Genomic DNA, 13,781 nt, shown 5'->3' with positions numbered 1-13,781 from the left:
ACAGAGATGAGCTCCGTTTAAACACCACGAGCGATGGGTGGACAGAGCTGTACTCAGAGGAGGATGCTCAATTCTCTGTCTCCTGCTTCTCCCTGAGGAGGGGGCTGCTTGTTGGGGTGCTGTGCCAAGGGTGGTGGTCACCATCTCGGAAGAAAAGGGTAAGGGCCCTGTTGGAGGACGGAGAGTTGAGAGGAGGGGTGTGCCGGCTCCTAGGAGTTTAAATGGGGGCACTGCAAGGGATCCACAAGCACACAATGTCTCCCTCAGTCCTTCACTAGCCGCCTTATTATTTCATTGCTGTTTGCCAGTAGATTTGAAGACAGTAAGAAGAGAATGTCATGAGACTACCACAGCTACAGACATTGCTAACCTCAAATGCAATCACCACAGACAGCATTGCAGAATGGCAAACCCGAGGTGTGCAGACATACCAAACCCAGACTCTCCTCACTAAAAATCCACATGCTCAGGATGTTTCCGACATGGCTTATAAATAACACATTGGCCTTAAATATTCGGAAACCCACAGTTATGTCCTCTAGGATTCAGGCCAAACAAAATAAGAGAACATTTTGAGATTATATAGGTCTCTGCATTTGAGAGCTGCGTACTAAAAGTAGTAGTGGCAACAAATGTAGTGTTCTTTGTGCGCCCAGTGGGCATACAAGGAGTAAAGTGTGTGTCGGTAATGTCCCTGCTAAAACTGAAACTGAAGCTGACTTGAGAATGTGAGTTCTGGGCATCTTCCCTTCCTCTCCTCCTGCCTGGAGTCTTCTCCTTGCCCTGAACAGCCCAACAGCTTGGATTGTGACCTTGGCAAGAAGCGCAACAGGACCCGTTTACACCGGCCAGAACCCATGTGCACTGACCAGGACCCACACTGTCACAGTCCTACCAACTGCAGGACAGAGAGCTGAGCTTTGTGGAGCTTGTGAGGCAGCAAGAGCTCAAGCAATCTTCCCAGCAAGGCCTTGAGCTCATTCACAAAACAGGAGCTCAGATCCCCTCCAACCCACAGGCTCACCAAAAGGAACCTGGAAATGATCTGAGGGAGGGCACAGATGGAAATCATTGTCATCAAGGAGGCCAAGAGCTTTGCAGGAAGCACGAAAGGATCAGATGTTTCAATGGATAAAAAAGAACATTCAGAGCTACATGAGATAGAATTAAAGCATAAAAGATGTAAGCCCTCTTGCTGCAGGATACAAGCCTGCCCTGACTGACAGGGATTAAGACAAAATGACACATCTGAGCAGGTTGTTTCGTAATTACCTGCATCCACATTTCCTGCCCCTCTTCCCTGAAGTGTCTGGCACTGGCCCCATCCCAGAAGCAGCTCTGAATTAGACCATTGGGAATCTGGCAGGAGTGGAAGGAGGCTCTGGCGAGGGGAGATGAGGAGATGAACTGAGAAACCTCAGCTCTGGTAGAGCGCACTCATCCCCCTCTTGTTCTCCTCTTTATCCCCCCCTTCTCCCCCTTTACTACTGCCGAGGAAAGCTGTTGCCAAAGCAAAGCTCTGATGACAGATCAGCCTGCTCGGGATATTTAGGTAGGCAAGGGAAAAAACTAATTTTCAGACCATCTGTCCTGTCCAAAGAAGAGCAGCCTTTCCCAAACTGAACTGGCTCCATGCAATGGCAACAGTAAGCAACATGATATTAAACAATAATAAATCAAAGCTGACATCATTTGTAGCACGTCCGGACCCTCCCCTGTGGGGGTATCACTCTTCTGTGTGTCAACAGAGGGAAAAAAAAGCAGAAAGAAACCTAATCTGAATCCAACAAAAGACAATGGGCCTAGGGTGATGTCCCTGAGAGAGAAGACCCCTCCTAAAGACCTGCTGAGAGCATCATGAGGCCAGGAGAGAGAGGTACAGGGAGGAAGGATGGAACACAATGCCCTGTCTCCTTTGTGGCTGATAATTGTCTAGAACAGCAAAGCCACCTTCGTGGCAGAGAGCTGGTACCATCCATCCCCGCTGCAGCACACAGCACACCTTTCTGAGCTCCTGCCTTTGCAGTGAGATCCCTTCTTCCAAATTGCAGGAGAGCTGTGCACCTTGGTCCCAGCCAGCAAGTGCAAGAGCTCAGGCGTGTATTGGAAGCAGCAGAGCAGAAGGGGAGCACTTGTGGTGGCTCCAGAGTGGAGGATGCAGTGGGATTTTGACAGGGATGTGCCAAAACAGCAGTCCAAAATCATGAGGACACTTGGGGAGACATCCCTGACCCAGCTTTAAACTAGCTCGGGACTAATGGGAGACTATGAGCAGCAGCACACAGCTGAGCTTGGCCTAGGAGGGATCTGCAGTGCAGACGTCTCAATGACACACTGCTACTGGTACCCACAATAACAGGCAGAAAACTAGGTTAAAACTCAGACCAAACCCCAAGCTCGTTAGGGTGTGTTTACCAAGCTGCGATCCCACCTCTGGAATGCAATGCGAACATACCCAGGGATGACTGGATTAAGCTATCTCCTTGTAAAATACTAATGGAGAAGTGACTTAAGGGAGTTTTACTCCAAGGCCAGCCCTAGAGCTGTATACTAAGCACTTCAAAGTAAACCTATGTTCAGTATCTTACATGGGAGCAGAAAAATTAAGCCATTTTCCCAGTGCAGTACCAGCAAGGGACACCAGTGTTGGGGCTGTGTGCTGCACACATGCTTATTGCTCGTGTGTCCACTTCCCTAGGTTGGGGTATTAATACCGAGACACATAGAAATCTGCTCTCTCTCTAGTTTGGTGCCTTCTCCAAGGTCATGTCCAAGAAACCAGACGGCAGTCAAGGGCAAGTTGGCAGATGGATGGTGTTCAGGGAGCACACCTTCAACCTAAAAGCTGAGGGCATCCTCCAGAAGCAGCTCTACAACTGCCAGCCCAGTGCAGGGCTGTACACAGAACACAAGGACAGTACCACCCTTCGGCTACTTCAGCCAGACATCACACCAATCAAGGTGCATGGGTCTGAGGAAACCAGAGTCCAAGGCAGTGGTTGAAAAATGAGCTTTGGATCACATCGCTGACAAGCCCATCAGGATGAGAGAGCTACTGGGAGCCTGGACCTGGGCTGGCAGGGGCTATGGGGCAGGAGAGAGGGGCAAAAGCAGAAGGCCTAGGGCCAGGCTCAGAGGGAATTCAAAAGGATTAAAGTGATGGGGTAAGGAATTACCCCTGTTACCTTGTTCTCCCACCTCCCTTTCCCTGGCCATGTGCACTCCATTATGACTTGGTTCCAGTCATGCTGGAAGCTCTTCAGGCTGTGGACTAATCTTCCAGAAATGCTGTAGAGCTCCAAGAACCAGGGATTATGATGCACAGCGCTTCTCTTTCTGCTGCCATCACTGCAGACACCGGGATGTGCACATGGGAAATGAGATGATTTACAGCAAAGAGAAGAAATAAGGTGCTTTAGCTTCTTCCTGTCAGTTTTAATGGGCTTCTCGTAGGTGTGTCACTGCTAATGAGTGTTGAGTCACGCTGGCCAGAGCTTTCTCTTGCACAACCTGCTTCCCTATGTTGCTCTGTATCTGCCCTCTGATAGTGCTATAGCTGATGACTAGGGCAAGCACCACTGCCAGAAGCAGGTTTTGCGCAGTATTTGCTGAGCTTTACCAGAACGGGACCTGATTGTTTCCCTCCAGCAGCTGTTTGCTCGGGCAGCTCACTGTTTGCTCCCTGCCCTCCCTCCCGCCCCTCCAGAGCCCTCCGCACTGCCCTTGCCTCGCTCCCCGCAGCCGCCAGCCTCGGGGCCGCTTTGCTCCCCTCTGACATCACCCACACCCCACCCCGGCTCCCCAGCGCCCGCGGACCCACTCCCTGCCCCTGGGCTCAGGAGGAGGCACCCATCTCACCCCCTCCCACCCGAGCTGCGCTGCCAGGGCCAGCGCTGAGGCTGCGAGGGGAACCGGCTCCTTCCCGCTGGTTCGGACCCTCTCCCGACACGGCACCAGCACCCTTCGGCCCTGCCTGGGCATAGGCTAACGCCAGCACAGAGCACACCAGCTCGAGGCAGGCATGGCTCGCACCACAGCCAGGTGGAAGCAGATGGGAGCTTCAGCACAGCATGACTGGCACCCATACATGCTTCATTTTCCTTTCCCTTCCTATTTTTCTTCCAGGCTGCAGGAAGAGGAGTGACACATGGTGGGCAGAACATAGGCACCCCTCAGGGGCACTGATCCCACCAGGACTTCTTGATGACCTCTGTGCACAGAGGAGCATGTGCTCGAAACCTCCTAGGCCAGGACTGTGAGTTCAAAGACACTGTGTAAGTAGGTAGCATTCCCTTGCTGATTCAGCTAAATGAACTGACACATCGTGGGTAAAAAGCTGAAGTATTTTCACTGACATACACAGGTTCAGAGATCCTGTTAGGTCTATGGCAGGCTATGAGAGCAGGTACAAGCTGTCTCTGAGTCTCAGTACCTTGGGATTGCAATGGGTGGAAGAGGAAATTCCTTGTGGGGAGGAAATTGGATCCTGCCTAATGCACCAAGGAGAGCAGAGACCTTCCACCTTGTGACAGGCGCAAGCTGCAGGGCTGCTCAATGTGGTGCCTTACGCCAGTTTAGACTCGTCTCTGAATCTGGCCTTCAGTCTCCAAGTGGCTCCACATGCCAGGGCACAGTGTCCCGGCATTAAAAATACCAAGGCTGACAGATAGTGTTTATTAATAGCACAAGTGGTGTTTATTGCTGAGCAACAGTCAGCAGCTCGGAGGTTACTGCTGTTACAAGCCAAGGTCTGAGAGCATTGCCACATTGCTTCGGTCTCAGTGGAGAGAGGCTCCATCTTTGGTGGCAGAAGCCATGGGGATGGGGGGCGAGGTGGGTGCCTGGCTGCCTCGGGGACATGCTATGTGCAGAAGAGGGGGTTACAAGCAGAGCATCCTCCTGAGGCGCAGCGCAGACCCCATGGACTGGGGGACCCCAGCTCCTCAGGGTGACCTGCATAGCATACAGCAAAGCTTGTGCAAACAGGTGCAGAACAGACTTGCCAGCACTGAGCATCCTCTTTCTTCCCATCACCTGCACTCTGCTATGCTGGAGGCACCATCCCCTGTCCATGAACAGTTCTGGTCTTCTGGGGTCTCACTCAGACCTATGTGTGCTCCTTCCTCTCCTTGCACCCTTCTTTGCTCCTGCCCCTCACTCCAGGCACTTCCTTCCAGTCCTTGATCTTACCCTCCCTGCAGACTTTGTGCCATGATTTGCACTCTCCAGGTTTCTCTCCTCCAGAGCCACTCTCCATAGCTCTTACCAGTTTATGGCTAAAACACTTCAGCACTAAAATGCTACAAGCAACAAACCACTTGGTTCTGTTTCTTTGAGTTTTTTCCCCTTTTCTCTGTCATCACATGCAACATGTGGGGGTCTCCTAGAGAACATTAGCCCTGGCTTCTCTCTTTACATATTGTTTCAAGGGGAGACATTTGCAGCTGGGAAGCTACTCTATCCTGCTCACACAGACTGCTGCACACCTGGAAACATTATGTGACTGCTGAGCACTTGTCTTAATCAAAGTGTGCCTTTCCTCTGGAGCCACACAGAGGGCTTTGCACTGCACACGGAACTTTGGCTCGCCACTCGCTGCTTGCTATCGTGGAATCTCTGAGCGCTTGACAGAGGCTACCAATTAATTCTGCTTTAACGCCTCGACATGAATTCACTCACATATCATCCCCCAGGGTAGCTCAGTCCTGTTATCACCACTCACTGTTATCACTGCTGTACTGTTATCACCACTAACAGATTGGGAAACTGAGGCACAGATCAGAGCAGTGATTGTCACTGCTCTTCACAGGGCTGTGAAGACAATCCAGGATTCCTGGCTCTGGCACAGCACCAAGGTACAGGATCTGCAGTACATACTGCACACGAACCTGTAACTTTTAGCTAGTTTCTTTTACACCACACCAAAGCACAGGGTTGGGCAAAAACTTTTCTGTAGAGGCTGAAGCTTTGGTTCGTGTTGTCTAAAACATGCTATCAAAACTCCCTCCATTCTCTGTAGTAGCCTCCAAGCAGGTTTCCTGGCATTACTCTGCCTTCCGTCTTTACCTGCACCATCTCACCCTCAGCAAGTTAGAGACCAGTCACCCAGTGCTCCCCAACACCCCAAACCACTGCCGTTTTGTGCAGCGCACAGTCTGCCTGACCACTTGGACTGGGAGAGCAAAGGGCCTGGTTCAGAGGTACCCACAGCATGAGTTTTGCCACTAGCATGCTCCATGTTCTTATCGTCTGAACAAGAAAATAAGGAGGCTCCGGATGCATCAGAGTCCCTGCACACGGGCAGGTCTGCGTGGAGATGCTGGGCAAGAGCACAGACCTCTTGTGCTCCCAGCACAGCAAAAGCGAGGTGCCTCCTCTCCTCCCTCAAGGACCCCAGCTCGGGTCAGGGAGCTGGGCCATGGATGTTTAGTCTGGAATGGTCTGCGGGACACGATTTGGTGGTGTTCCCGTGATACTTCACACAATAAGCTTAGAGAGGACAATGCAGTTGCTTTGTGAGACATGGTGATGCTGTGTCTTGTGACACAGCCTATTAGCAGATTGGCTAATGCTGGGTGTGCAGCTGCTTTCTGTCACGGGAAAGGCTAAAAGCAGCCAGAATCCTGTGATACCTGTGAATCCTGCTTCTAATTACTCACAGCAAAACACACTGTGCTCCTGGTTTTCCTGTACCCGAGTACCTTGCACACACATGAAAAATAAGTCAACAACCAGAACAAAAATCTCCCTTTATGCCTTACTGGAATCCTGCTCAGTAAACAGGATTATGCTTGAAACAGGCTGTGATAGAGACATGAGGACAGACAGACAGATGCACGCATGTCTTTTCATGAGAACAACTTGCTAAACAGCTGAATGGATTTTGCTACCTCTGGATAACCCCAGATGCCTCTACACCCTCTATTTAAAACATTCTTCCTTTCCACAGGGTCTGTCTAGCAGCTTTCCATCACTGCCTAGTTTTGCTGGGGTGGGATGTGAAATGGCCCTAGGAGGGAACATAGTTTTTCCCTTAATTTCACCAAAGCCAAGATTTCCCCTTCTTGCTGAGGGTGGCTTGGTGGTAACGAGGATCCCAGCAGTGAACTTCCTGTGAACTGATGGGAACAGCCCTTCTCCCGGAGCGAGGAGACAATATCCGAGGGCTGTGGATGGAAAACCGAGGTAGTTGGCTAATAAGGAAAATTAACCCAGTGGACATGATTTGCCCGCATTCTCCAAGCATGGAGTTCTTTTATAAGGCTCTCCGCAGAAAGCTCTTAAGGATAACAACTAATCCCTGGATAAGGGTCAAAGTTCTTGCTGGGCATTAAAACTTGGTGATGTGATTAAAGAAAAAGTGAAAACTGGCTGCTTGGAGCAGAGCCTCCAGTGAGGAAGCAGCAGGGTGCCAGTGCTCTGCTTGCTGCTGAATGATCCCAGGACACCGAGAATGAGGAGCTAATGGGTTTGGCTCATGGTGCGTGGATGTCTGAAGAGGCTGAAGGGGACGTAAAGGTACTTTGGAGTGAATCAGCTCAACAGCCCTCTGAAAGGGCGCCTGGATAGGTGCAAGGTGACGTACCCTGGCACAGAACAGCCAAAACTTCACCTCCTCACCAGCAGGTCTTGAAGGTCCCCTCCGGAAAAAAATATTTAGCAGTTGCTGTGGATACCCCTAATTGGATGCCTGGGTTCGTGGGAATCTACAACCCAAAAGGCAAAAAGGGCTCCAGTGACTTAAAACTGGGAGAGAAACTGTAAAAACTACCCACAGCAAGACAAGGACGTATATACAGCCCTCTTCCAAGCTTAGCAAAGCTCTGAGATTGACAACACCAGAAGACGGGGTGTGGATTAAAAATAGGGTGGAACCTGGGTGTAAAGGGATATGGTGAGAGCCTGGAGAGCAGAGCCTGAAGGGTACCCAAGGGGACACACTGGCAGGATTTAGGCCAAGAAGGAAAGTCATTGCTGGCAAATCACCTGCCCAGCTGAACCCCACAGTGCTTGAAAACTAATGCAACCTGGGGATGTTTGCCTTCTGAGAGTCTGGAGTACATTGGGGTCAAGCTGGATTTGATTTTTTCATGAGTATGAAGGATTGAAAGCTTTTTGGTTTGACTAGAAGCAGGTAGCCTTCCACACTGCATGGCCTTTGTGCTGGTGTAAGTAGCACAGGAGTCAGTGTTGGTCACTCTGGACTTTAGCCTCTTTGTCTGCATGGTCACCCCACACAGGGGTGGCTCCATGGCTTCAATAGCCATGGAAGCAGCCATGCAACATCTCACGCCTGCCTGTTCTGCAGCAGAGCTCTCTGTGGCACAGGGAGGCCAAAGGGCTGCTCTCCAGGTGCTGGTGAAGCTCTGGCACTCCTGCAAACCCTATCTATGAGTTTTCCAACACTCAAATCCATTCACACCAGGAGAGATGTGTCCATGGGAGTGCAGGAGGTTTCATAACCGGGAGGGTTCCCTGTGCCTGGCGCTGCCAGATGATCTCAAGCCTGCCCCACCCCACTCTTGACACAGCCTATTCCTCCTCATCTTCCCACCTCACAGAGCATCCCTTTACTGACTGACCTCATCACTTTTGCACTGTCACCTGCCTCCCCCAGCCACCAAAGTCCCTCCTGAGCTGGGCCCTGCTGTTTCCCTTCCACCCCTGTACCCCGTATGCTCCTATCCCCTTTCCCAAAGAGCAAATGGAAGGAGGTGCTTGCTACCAGTACCAAAATACATGTTGAGATTCTGTCTCCAATGACGAGAGGAGCAGGAAGACATGACTGCAGCTGGGACTGGATGGTGAGGGGACAACAACTTACCTGCTTTCGGGGAAAGTACACAGAGATGCCTAACAATTTCAGCAACATGGGAAGCCTTCTCCTAACTGGCAATAAAAAAAATAAGCTGTGAATAGCATGTGATCATTGGTCAAGAGTCCCAAAAGAGGAAGATGGAGAAACCAAGGCAGGGAGGGAAAGCAGAGCACCAGTGTCCCAGTTCATTCATTCCCCACACCTTTGCTCAGCTCTACAGCCTAGGACCCACTGACTCCCACTGCAGCTGTGCTATGCAATTCCTATCTGATGGCGAGGGAGGAACACAGCTCACCAGGTGATTGAACACAGCTACGTGCAGGGCCACACCTGTGCCCACACTGCGGGGCATCGCCACCACCACCAATGCTGGGAGCCATAGCGTTCTCCTGACTCAGCTGCACCAGGAGAAGGCTCCCCCGTGAACTCCCCGAGCTGGCACCTCCAGCAGTAGCGATTGTGAATTCCAGCACAAACTGAGAAATCCTCCAAAGGGATTTAGAGAGATTAGAAATGAGCAGGAAACAAAATGAGATTTAACTTGGGAAAAGATAAGCTAATGTATCTGGGGCAAAGCTGCTTTGCGGTGGGAGGGAGGGGACACCCTGGAAAGCAGAACTGCCAGAAGAGTTGAGAAAGAGCAGCCATGGAGAGATGCATCCAGAGAGAGACACAAGGGGTATGTTCAGAGCCAGCTGCGTTTCCTCTTCTACGGTTCTGGAGTTATGCACCTCTGAGTGTGTTCAGGAGTAGACACCTTTTGAGGGAAATGGAGCATTACTGTTATATATGAAAGGTGTTGGGAGGTGAGGAGCAGGAATGATCAAGGGCAGAGCTCAATAAGCTAATGCGAGGGGCTCTGAAGAACCAGTTTATGTCACTGGCCAAGAAATGTCTGCAAAGGAAACATGCTGAGACTCCACAAGCATCTGAGAGGTCTACGTCAGAGAGGAAGGGAACACATCTACTGACACATCTGCAAACCTAAGAGCAGCAGGGTGAAATTAAGGCAGAGGAAACAGAGGCTTGAAGAGCACAACAGAGCCCAGGCAGTGCAACAGCTCAGGCTGTGGGGTATGACCTGCACAAAGACAGGCATGTTCAGCAGCACATTTGCAACTGGTTGACAAGACCACCTAAACCCAGAAGTTGCTCCTCTTGGGATGTCTCTGAGTTCGTGACTGGTCCCAGCAATTCAGCAGGGGTGTGGATCCCACTCAGTCCCACAAAGTGACTCACGAATGTCACAGCCTCTTGCACTTACATCCAGCCACCCCAGTGGTACTGGTGCAGAGGGCAGTGCCACTCCCTGACTCATCAGCACCTCCTCCAGCAGCCCAGCCAGTTCTCCGAGGTGCTGTGTATCGACGAGGTCTGCGCTGTACGGTCACAGCACAGCGCCCTGGCAAGCCAATACTGCAAGCAAGAAATTGGCCCTGAGCCTCAAGACCAGCCTCAGATTAGTCACCAAGTAACTCAGGATGATCCTATGACTCACAATTTATGGTGCCTGTGGAGACTGGAAACAATCAGATGCAGTGCTGTTGACCCTCCATTCGCTGCACTTCCGGAGGTGAGATAAATCAAAATAAGTAGGAGTTGGCTTCTTATTCCCCAGGAGCAACAACAACCTTAGGAGAAAAGTGACCTGCTCAGGAGGCTCCAGGCTGTTCCTCCCAGACATGAGGTCCTTGCAATGCAAAAAACCAGAAGGCTTCGAAAAGCTGGTACCTGCGCTGGCCTCCGAGCAGCCAGATAAAGGGCTTCTTAGAAAGGAATAAGCCCATCATAAGGCTCTGTTGGGGCTTTTGCTTCTGCACTGATGGAGTCAGAGCCAGGCACAGGCAGGAAGGGCAGGGAGAGGTGTTGGTAGGAGTTCAATGACACAAATACATACTCACTGGGTATCGATATGTTTGTGGCACAGTGCTTGCAGGTTCTCTGTAGGTTAGAAGGACAGGTAGGACAGGCAGTGAGATGGCAGCTTGGATGCCTTTCCAAAGTGTACACCATGTCTCAGGCAAGAGTTATGGGCAAGATGATGGTGAAGGACTCTGGTCAGCTCAGGCAGTTCATGCTTCTGGCCTTAAAACCTCTGAAGAGGTGATGGAACTAAATTATTTGCTTAAGGTGATCATCGAACTCATCTTGTGCCACATCTCTCGAGTTGCCTGGAAGGCTTGCAGCTAAGGGATTAGGCCTCTCTCCCTTTTGCTTGGGTAATGCTCCCAGGGCTACATACCAAAGGGCTTGTGTGAGACACACTCTTCCTTCACCACAGACGCATTCAACCAAGATTCATTATCATCTAGAGCCAAAGCTTCTCACCTGCAAGGCACCACACATGATGCGAGCAAGCACCCCATCATGCATCCCAGATTATTTTGGCATTACACAGGCCTCCCTGGAGAGTGCTCCACAGGAACTGCCACTCATCAGCAGTCCCATCAGGGTGCTCAGCAGAGCCAGGCACCTTTCCCAGCCTGGCTCCTACCACACAACACGCTCCAAGCAAGAGCACACCAACAGCTCCCAGAATAGCTGGCAAAGGAGGTGTTAAAGTAACCTCCCCAGCTAAACCCTTGCCATGCTGGCATCAGGCTTGCAGCACACCTTCCCCCTGCTGTATGCACCAGGCTTGGCCAAGAGACAGATAGGCAGCAGAGGTACCTGGTGCTAAAGGCACATCGAAGCCTGGGGCAGCAGGCTGCAGCAGACAGCCCCAATGCCTAAGGAGATGCTTGGGCACTCCCAGGTTAGGGAGGGATTGGACTTTCTTTTTGACACCCAAAGAGGTGTCTGGGGCATCTGAAAGAATGATGTAAAAATGAAGAGCAGGAACCAGCAAGATTAGCCCCGTATCACAATGTACAGCTACAGCCCAGAAGTGCAGATATTTCCTAACATGTGTCTCAGCTGTGAACCCGCAGCATCACCCACCTGGATGTATGGAGGTGGCTCAGGCAGCAAGCTGAAAAAATCCTTATTGGAAGGAGGCTTTTTTGGCCTTGGGAGGCCAGCCTTAGGCACATGCCTAACAGTCCCATTGCCTATATAAGCCTGCAATTCCCTCACACAGACAGGGAGCTCCGGGAGATACTTCAGATCCCCTTTCCTGATACAGGCATCCAGCAAACAACTGCCATTTGAGGGGGAACTTGACCCTTGTCCTCCCTGTGGTGCAAAGCCCCCAGGGTCCCCACAGCTCCCCAGCCAAAGGAAAAGCCTTCCCCAAATCTGTGGTCAGGCGCTCTTTGCATTCCTTTCACTCCCTCCTTTGCTGCTGGTGCAGGGGATATCAGCTCCCAGCTCTTATCCACAACTTGCCACCTCCTATGAGATAAGGGGTACTTGGCTGGAGGTCCAGGCACAAGCGCCTGGTCCCTCTGGGTTGGCCAGCAGCTCAGCCGCCCCATTGTTCCGTAGGGTGTCAGGTGCTGTGGGGCACAGTGGGAGCCAGCAGCTGCCTGTGGGGTGGCACGGTGCCACTGGGGATGCCACTGGGCCCATGCTGGCCCAGCCCTGAACAGGGAGCTGGGACCAAGCACAGTGCTTGCACAGACCTGGACTGCAGATCTTGTGCTGGATGACAGGGATTAGCCTTAAATTTCAGGCGTCCTAAGCACAGAGAGGGTGTCAGCACACTGACCGCATGGTCTGGGATAAAAATACCCACCTCTCATTACCAAAGCTCCTGCAGACGAATGGTGGAGGACATGTGAGACAGATTTCCTTTGGGCTCCCAAGGTCCTTCGTGGGGACCGAGCTGAAGGACAGAAGCTTTACAGGCATTCTAACATAGGCACTGCAGGCAGTGATGGACCTGAAGCAAGGGCTGGCTGACTTACAGACCCAGTCAGCAGCATAAGACATCAGCAACAAGGGGTTAAACCAGCTAGCAAGTGCCAAACGGGACAGAAGTAGTTTCCAACCAAAAGCACCATTTTTTTTCCACTGCCATTGGGGTTTCCATGATTTTCAGCCCAGGGCACCCTTTTCTGCCTTTCACGGTGCCTCCACAATTTGAATCCCACAGAATAGGTGAAGCAGGCTCGAGGAAAACCCCAGCCAGCTGCCTGCAGATAACATTCTGATCAGCCAGCCCCCAAAATGCGGATGTGACTGGAAGCCTTTGAACCAAAGCTCTTGTGCGCAGGGTGAAGGGCTGTGTGCCGAGATCAGAGCGCCTGCCTGCAAACCTGGCCTCGCTCCATGTGTCCTTGCCTCACCTCAGCACGGGGCTCAGGTGAGCCAGGTCCTGGGCAGGCTGAGGGGCAGCCGCACTCCTATGTCCCGGCCCCTGCAGGAGCAGTGTCCTCACTCAGGCACAGCCTTTCCAGCCAGGCTGAGCTCCCATCCAACATGGAGCTGCGCATCGCGCTCCACACAAGAGGTGACAGCCCAGCCACATCCACCCTGGAGGATAAAGGAGAGGAACTGGACTGCTTCCAGAGCCCCAGGTGCCTCATTCAGAGCTGGTCTGGGCAGGTTCTTGCTGCAGTGGTTTGAGGCAGCTGCCCCAGCTCCGCTGCAGCCACACAGAAGAGCATTTTCTGAGCAGGCAGAGTTGTCCCAGCTGAAACACACCATCCACCCAGCCACGGCCACTGTCTCAGAGTAGGTGGCTGTCATGTCAACCTGGCTCTGCAGATCAGCTTCTCCTGAGCCCTCAGAGGTATGGAAAGAGTGGGATGCAGCATACTCTTATCCTCCAGGCACCAGGAGCGACCAGCCCAGCTCACCATCCATGGCAAGGTTTGATGTGTTGCCACTGACAGTTCAGACCCACTGCACCATCCATCCAGTATAACTGGGTTCACTCATGCTGAGATTTCACATCCAGCTCTCAGCCCGAGGGAGCAACCTGCTGGTTTCAACCTTTTCAGTTTGATGACTTGTAAACATTTCCCAGGCGACAGAAACAATGCAGGTCTATTGAAGATAGGCTCAGTGTCACCTTGCA

The sequence above is a fragment of the Neopsephotus bourkii genome, unplaced genomic scaffold (assembly GCF_033783945.1).
Source record: "Neopsephotus bourkii isolate Nb327-2 ecotype Australia unplaced genomic scaffold, CSIRO-AGI_Nbou_v1 NB_1292, whole genome shotgun sequence".
Taxonomy (NCBI): domain Eukaryota; kingdom Metazoa; phylum Chordata; class Aves; order Psittaciformes; family Psittacidae; genus Neopsephotus; species Neopsephotus bourkii.
Note: the sequence above shows the minus strand (reverse complement) of the source record.